The sequence below is a fragment of the Camelus ferus genome, chromosome 8, assembly GCF_009834535.1.
Source record: "Camelus ferus isolate YT-003-E chromosome 8, BCGSAC_Cfer_1.0, whole genome shotgun sequence".
NCBI classification, from domain to species: Eukaryota; Metazoa; Chordata; class Mammalia; order Artiodactyla; family Camelidae; genus Camelus; species Camelus ferus.
This window is the reverse complement of record NC_045703.1, coordinates 65,823,359-65,831,725: the sequence shown is the minus strand read 5'-3', so window position 1 is coordinate 65,831,725 and position 8,367 is coordinate 65,823,359.

Here is an 8,367-nt window from a genome sequence, read left to right as displayed (position 1 = left end):
GGTGACTCTTCTCTCTGTCAAGGCCATGTCAGACCACGCACTAATCATCTGTTACTCAGTCCCCACGCTTCTTTGGAAAAGGAGCTCAAGCTCTCACAGGAAGAGACTGTGTCTTCTGTCTCTGAATCCCCGACCACAAGGGGTGTGCAGGGCCCCAGTGAGCAGTCAGTAAACTCTCATTGCAGGAATGAATGTGTCAGTGGTAACCTTGTGAGGTGGCCCAGGTCATGGACCCCAAGTGAACCCTGGTGCTGCCTCTCACACGTAGAGGGACTGGGGCACGTCACTCCACAAAGCAGCCTCGTTAGACCACGGGTGTGAGGTGAGCGTCAGGCTTAGGAGAGACGAGGCTGTCAAACACGTGGCACACGGGGGACAGACAGCAACTACTGCGATCACTGAAGAGTTTTCAGCACAGAAGTCGCTTCGATGTTGTGTCAGAGTTCACTTTCCTGGACTCCCTTCTTCAGTGTGTTATCATCATCTTACTCTTCCTGATTTTTACTAGAGAAATGGACTAGTCCTGATGTCGCAGGTATTTTTTGACTGCTGGCTCTCAGGGCGGGGATGGGATTGGGGTCTGGGTGTGTGTTGGAGGGGGTCGGGTGTAAAAGATCCGTTGCTGTTCCAAGATTTAGTGGTGATGGATATGGGAGGTAAAGTAGCGCGCGCGCGCGCGCACACACACACACACACACACACACACACACACACACACACACACACACGACAGCTAACGTCCCAGGGAAAAGCTGTCTAAACCACCTGAACTATCTGGCACATCCCCAGCTTTAGGGCTTGCAGCTTGGCCTCATTTGCATATTGGCACCACTTCCTTGCTGGACCGCTGGGCTTCACTGCTAGCGCCCTCTGCTGGCTGCAGCCAGATCTTCCCGATGTGTTTGACTATGTTGCCCCCTATGGATCAGGCCCAAGTTTCAGTAAATATTTCCTTGCTAGCTGGAGCATCTCCTACTCGTGGCTGTCAGAACCAGCAGGGGTACCAAAGTGATTCCTAGCCTCAAGGTAGGCTGTCCATGTCCGCAGCGCTAGACATTTTGACCATCTTGGAAAAGCATAAATCAGGACCGAAAACCAGAGGAACTCAATGCATATACAATGACGTCGGAGTTACTGTGTTTAGACAGATTGCCATGGATCACACACAGAACTGTATTTACCTACACTTTTGCAATTTACAGAGAACTGCAGCAGCTATGGATGGTGTTGATAAAATAAAAGATACCAATGTGCCAGCATCAGATGTGACTTGTCAGTCAGCTGATGTTATGTCTCATCGCAAAGGTCACACAAGAAACAAAGTCTAGTTTCAGAGGAAAAAAGCCACATGACTCACCACATTATCTTTCCGTAGCACCTGAGTGTTCTGCTTCTGCTTCACTGATAAAATCTCAGAAAATCAAAGCGTGAGGTAGACAGATGCGATTACCAGAGAGGCTTCTTGTGGGTAATTCTCAAATTCTGTCTTGCAACCAAGATCCTAGAAATTATGAAAGAGCATTTTCAGGATTAAAAGCATTTAGCTTTGTTTCTTCCTAAGAATGGAAAATCAAAATCATTCTGAACTGTTTTTTTTTTTAAGATACAAAACAACTTCTTTCAAGCAAGTGCTTTTAAATTCCTCACATTCAAGCTTAAATTACAGTGTCATTTGTCACATTATGATCTATTTGAGTGAGTTAAAGAGAATATTGAGAAAGAGTCCTTTTCTTCCTTCAATCTTGGAGAAAAAACAGGCAAACTCCAAAATTACGCCAAGCAGTCTATCAGCAGTCTCTATTGCTCCACGCAGTCAAAGAGAAATGTCCACAGACTCTGAGCTGGTGTTTTTCTATCCCAGATGCATTCTCTTCCCTACCGGGAATGACTAACACTCAGGAATACGGTGCCAAGAGAAGCCACTAGGAAAGAGAGACAACTGAGGGAGAGAATTGCTCCCTGGAGATGGTGAAATACTCTTTTTCAGGAGGGAAGCACCTTTCCCACAAGCCCTCAGTGTCCCTGTCCCTCTTGGTGGCCAGGGCTGGGGCTTATGTCTATCTCATGTCTATTGCTAACCACGGTTTAGCACTATGTCTAGTGCTAAACCGTGAGTGATTTGTATGATTTCTTTGGGGTAGAATGGATGTTGGGGAAGTTCAGCACCATTTTGGATACTGTGTCTGAAAACGTTGGTGATCAAACGAAAGCAAGAAAAAGAGACATGATTACATTTGTATTCTAAATTTAAAGAGCAGGACATACCTATTATGTACATGTGGACAATTTATAGTCTCCTGGGGAAAATCTTCAATTCCAGGAGCCTTTTTAACAACAAGCAGGAGAGGGAACACTTGCTGGGTCTCTCTCCATGACAGTGGAAAGATTCTCTCAGGGCATCTGGGCAGCCCCTGGGGGTAATAATGATATTGCCTGAATAACTTCAACCCAGATTTCAATCTACTTTTAGCCAAAATGAAAGTCCGTTGACATGGGGTCAGAAGAACATTATAAGTAAAATGAATTTTTTGACATTACTTTCCAAGAGGCAGCCCCTGAATGCAGGACAATTAGAGTTTGTTTTCTCCAGGATCCATCTGCCTTTAGAGACCAGCAGGATCCCTGCAGTTCAGAAGAATCAGGCAAAAGGCAGCATTTCCTTTCCCTGAGATTGTTGCTGTTTCTGGAAATGCCCTCGCCTTCTGAAATAGCTTCCCGGAAGTTGTAACTGGAGAACAGTCAGACCAGCGGAGATGGTGAACGTTGGGTAAAAGTGAGGCTTGTGGGGAGCCCAGTTGGGAGACAGGGAAGAAATCCCCTGGGTCTTGTCCCTGGGTCCTTTTAGTGCTGGTGGTCTTGGGTTTCAATCTGTCAAGGGACAAGCCTTTAAAGCAGGTCCCTAGCAGGATGTCCACCTTCTTGGAAGGCTGCATAGCCCCTTTCTCCTTGTATACTTGTTCTGACTCCAGCATTTGAAGCGTTGACATTCTGATAGCTGCATGGTTATGAGGGAGGTTCAGAGATTTAGCTACAGAAATTCAAAGACATAGGGCAGAGTTATGAATCGTTAATGTCTACGTCCATGCATGCCCATTTCATACAATGCTACGTATGTACAGCTCTGGTTTCAAGAAAGCACTCTTATGTTTCAAATCATAGTAGCCATCTGCTAGGTGCAAATATTGTTAGTAAAGTAGTGCACCGAACTGCCAATCCGACCTCTTCCTTGTTAACAGAACCTGATCTGTGTCTTGTGTTTCCCATTTCCAGCCCTAGAAACAGAACCTTGATGACTCTGGGACAATTATAGTGACCCCAGTAATTGGTTTAGAATGACTACATGACCAGCTCTGGCCACTGAGACATGGGGAGTAAACTGGAGGCTTCTGGGAAAGGTTTTTCTTTTTCTTTTCTTTTTTTGAAATTTTTTTTATAGTTTGTATTTTCTGGGTTTTTTTCTAAACATTTTTTAAAATTGAGTTATAGTCATTTTACAATGTTGTGTCAAATTCCAGAGTAGAGCACAATTTTTGGGAAAGGTTTTTTTGTTTCTGAAAAAATAGACATAGAATGAGGTAGCCTCTCATCCTCGTCTGGACGGTATCACCCAGACTTTGTGATCCTAGGATGTGGCAGTCATCTAATCACCTTGTGAGGGCAAAAGGCAGCAGCCCAAGGACAAGACTGACCTACTGAATACAGTAGGCTAAAGAAATGCAAATTACTTGGATCCTTGAGAATTTTGAGTTGCTGAATTAATCAACCAGATCTGACTGTCTTCTTCTATGAGATTAAATCTTGAGACCGTACTGAGTTACGTGTGGAAGCATCGTAAATAATGATCCATAACTAGCTATCGTCTCTATTCACAGGCTGCTTTATCCTTCTGCCCCGTATCAGTTCTCCTACCTTCCATCTCAGCGGGGGTTTTCCTAAGATGTAGGGGGTCTCGATGCCACTTAGAAAAACAGAAATAGACGCCAGCACAGTTGTCACTACTGACGGTGACTACTCCCGGTTCTTCAGTATCTCCTTGGTGTGAGGCCAGCGCTAAACCCTTTGCATACTCTATACTATCTTAATTATCAAAAGGACTCCATGAGGTAGGGGCTGCAACTATTCCCATTTGACAGATGGGGAAATTGAGGGCCACAAAAGTTAAGTAATTTTCCCAAGGTCTCAAGGCTAGTAAGTAACAGAGCCAAGGGTCAAACCAGACTGGCCACACCCTTGTCCATCACCTTGAACCCTCCCCCACTCACTAATCGTGGGAACAGCAGACATGCGTGGGGAAGAGACCTCTTTACCCGATGGTTTCTCAGAACCAGTACACAAGTTCCCTGCGAGATGTGAAACATAATTAGACCTAAAGGTAACTGAGTATGTAAGTGTCACTGTTTGATATGAACCCTCTTTTGCGTCTTGTTTAAACTCTCTGTACCTTAGAGCCTCTATTTGTGAGGTTGTGACAAAGAGACTTTCCACTGCCTACTTCCTCAGGACATGAGAAGATAACTGTGACAAAATTTATCTAAAAGCATTTTGTAACACTGAGAGGAAAAGTACTACAGAAAGCCAGGACATTGTTAATGTGATTTTTAATAGCTCCTCCCAGCTCTTAGGATGTTGAGACTGTAATGGAACATCTTAATTTGTTGAAAATTTTCCATACTCCTCTTTAAACTCTCAGGAGAAAAGGCTCTGTGAAAATGAGAATGAGAAAGCAGATGAATTTTCAGCTACTGGTTAAATATTCTTTAACGTGCAGGATTTTGCACTGGACAGAAGACATGGTTGTGAGAAGTAAGGGGCCACTGTTCTTACTGTACAGTGGCGTTTGTAAAACATGCAAAGGATGGACCCTTTTTTAAAGGAAACATTTCTTACAGATATCCTATGTCAACCTAAATTATTCTTTATTATGTTCCTTCAGTATGAACAAACGAAATCTAGGTATAGAGTCCTTATACTGGTAGATCTAATATAATTATCAAACCAAGATAAATTTATAAGTTTGATAAAAACAAAATGACAAAACCAATAAAATTCAGTCCAATAACACTAATTGAATATGATGGATGATGTTGTTTTGTTGGAATAAGTTGGATTTGACAGAGCAAAACTCTTGTTTGGTTCTAGACATTTCAGAGTTCCGGTTCTGGACGCAGACTGGGTTAAAATCACATCTCTGCCTCTTACCAGCTGTGTGACTGTTGGCAAGTGACTTAATCTCTCTGAGACTCCATTTTTTAACAGGAAAGTGGAGATACTAACAGCACTCAAATGAGAAAGTTCTAGCGAAGATTAAAGATAGTAATGTTGGGGAAAGGGTATTTCCCTCTCTGCCCCTCTTGAGTTCTGCGGCTGGACTAAAAATAAAATAGACATAAGACAGATTAAAAGGAGAAAAAGAAATTTTAATTCATGCACAGAGAGGACTCAGAAATGGGACCTAGGAAGTGGCTAAAGCAGGCAGCCTTTATACTTTTCAGACAAAGAAAGAATAAATTTGAGAAAAATCAACAGGACAAAGAGATTAAGGTTTGAGTGCTTAATTGGTCGAGAATGTAAACAGAGTTTGGGCTTGGGTGGTATATTAGTAAAGAAGCAACAAGGTTTGTTTATGCAGCCTTCTCAGCCCTGAATTCCCTGTCTCTGGTGATAAGGATGTCTTTCTACCTCCCAGTACAGGGAGCGCACATTTCCCAAGGGGGCTGCCTGTCCTGGGCCCTAAAAATAAAATCTGTCAATTACTTAGAACCGTGCCTAGTATATAATAGGGACTCAATACATGTTAGCTCTTACTACTAATGTTTTCTGTTTTACTTACATTGACACTGAGAGGATTTCTATTTTCCATAAGTGTGCTTTGTATAGGATTAACACTTTCGAGACTTTGTTTTCAAATTCAAGATGATCAACCCTGATACTTAAGCAAACTGTGTTTGCAAGCGGTCCTCGAATGCAAATGTTGAGGAGGCGTCACTTAACAGAGTATAAAACAGCCTTGTCATTTGAAGAGAAGCTAAATTTGCAGCAGTATTAAATTTGCCCTACTTGAGAGCTAATAGAATTATTGCTGGAGTTAATGAAAGAATAACTTTTCATTACATGTTAATTCTTGCTCTTAGTGCGAACTGTTATAAAGGAGATGGAACAAACTCTCCCCTCCTCCCCACACTTCTTTCAAGGTCAGGGGCACTGTCCACTGCATCCTACCCTAGGCTTGTGAAGGCTCAATTTGTTGATCACTTTTTTAAAGGTGTGAACTATTGCTATAAGGCATTATTTTGTCAGGTATGGCCAAGAAATAGACTCTGTTTTTGTTCAGTAAAAATGTCACGTGTGTGTGTGTGTGTGAGCTTGTGTGAGCACACGCACGCGCGCACACACACACACGTTTTGTCCAGCTCCCTCTGACCCTCATCTGTTCTGTGCTGGGACATTACTTTCTTGTAGGTCGAGCTTTATAGTGTGTTTTGGAGAATATATTTTCTCAGAGTTCAGATTTCAAATAACAGTCTTTATTAGTCTAATCACCAAGGAGTCTTTGGTTTCCTCCAAAAAGCCGTGTCGAAATGTCTGCCTCTGTTCTGGATCCACCTGGAAAGGCTCCCTCGTCTCTCCCTTGCCAGCCTCCGTCTTGCTGAGTCTCGCCTGGGCTGAGGAAGGGAGGGCGCTCTGCTGCTCTCCCTTTGGCAGGAAGAGTAACCTCCTGGAAACAGATTACCCCAATGGGCAGAAAGTCAGTCCCTTGATACTCAATATTTGAGGATAATACGGAGCGTTCTGCCTGGCACCAGAAGCCCAGGAGGATGATTGCTAACTGCCCTACACCAGCATCCTATACTGCAAATCACCTGTTTTTATATTTGCATTTTTAATGGTTTTTTTTTTTTTTTTTGAAGAAAGAGAAACAGCTTGTGCTATAAACATGTACCAGCTCAGTCTTAGACCACTTGAACTTTCAGGTGGAATGCTCCTCACAGGTTTCAGAGGATTACCTTACAAAAAGATAATTCATTGCAAATTAAAAAGTAGCTTCCAGTACATTGGATTCCCGGATTCCATTTGTCAATTCCAATATTAGGTGCATTTCTGTTGACTCCTGTTTTGGATTCTGCATGTCTTTTTGCGCTCATACGTACAGGAGAACCAAAATTCCAGGGTTAGTGGGCTTCAATGAAGAATAACAAAGTAGTTATGTAACGTTATATTTAAGCAACAAGACTCAGGAGTCTTTAAATTGATTTCTGTTTCTGTGCTTTTAAATGCATAGCTGGAGAAGGAAAAGGGGTTAGCAGTCATCCTCCTTGGCTTCTGGTGCTCTTTCGATGACTCGTCCTTCCTCAGCGCAGGCAAGTAAAACTTCAGGCTCAAATCACTGCAGGCAGAATGGAAGTGCCAAGCCTGCAGGTTTACTTTTCCAGAGTTGAAATCAAGGGGCTGTGCAGGGTCAAGTCCTCTTTACTTGGATCCACAGATCACAGCGGGAGCAACATCAATAGCACTTAATGGGAAAGGGTTCTGTGCCTGCGGAGTTAATTAGGTTTGGATAAGAGAGAAGGAAGAAAAGTTTCTGAAGCCAAAAACAAAAATCCAGGACTTTCAGGCTGGCCAAAAATGGCCTCTTTATCTGAGTGCTGCAGCCTTCACTGACACCTGGCTGCTGCTATAATAATTGATGCTATTAATGGAGCACCTGCTGTATGCCAGGCTCTGGACATACATAATTTCTACTCCTCAAAGTAACCTAGCAAAAAAGATAATTTTATCCCCACTTTGTAGATGAGGGAGACAGTGGCTCAGAGAGTTTTGAAACTTGTTCAAATCACATACCCAGAAAATAATGAAACTGGGCTTTGACCTTAGCTCTACTGACTCAAAGCTTATTCTCTTCCTATTTACCACTCTTTGCTTATTTGCTTTGCTTACTGTAGAGGCCCTCATCCTCCTTGGAGTTACAGAGAGAGACAGAGTCTAGCCGGAGCCAGGAAAGTGCTGTTGTTAGCTCCTTGGAACCCATCAAGGGATGAGGTGCTGGCGCGGGCAGTTCTGGGCCCTTCTTGGTCCCAAGTAGTGGGGAGATGCCCCTCTGCAGTGCCGTGCATCTTCCGTGGGGTGGGAGGACTCAGGGAGGGGTCCGGGTGTCCTGAGTGGTTCCAGGGGCAGTCGAATGCATTTGAGTGAATACCGGAAGCAGGAGAAAACAAATGTGCTTTCTGGGGATTGTCATCTCTACTTATTTGCATGTGATCACTAGAGTTAAATTTTCGTACACATTTACTACTAAGTGGGGATAAAATTATCTTTTTTGTTACGTTATTGTGAGGAGTAGAAATTATGTATGTCATGAGCTATGTCTTA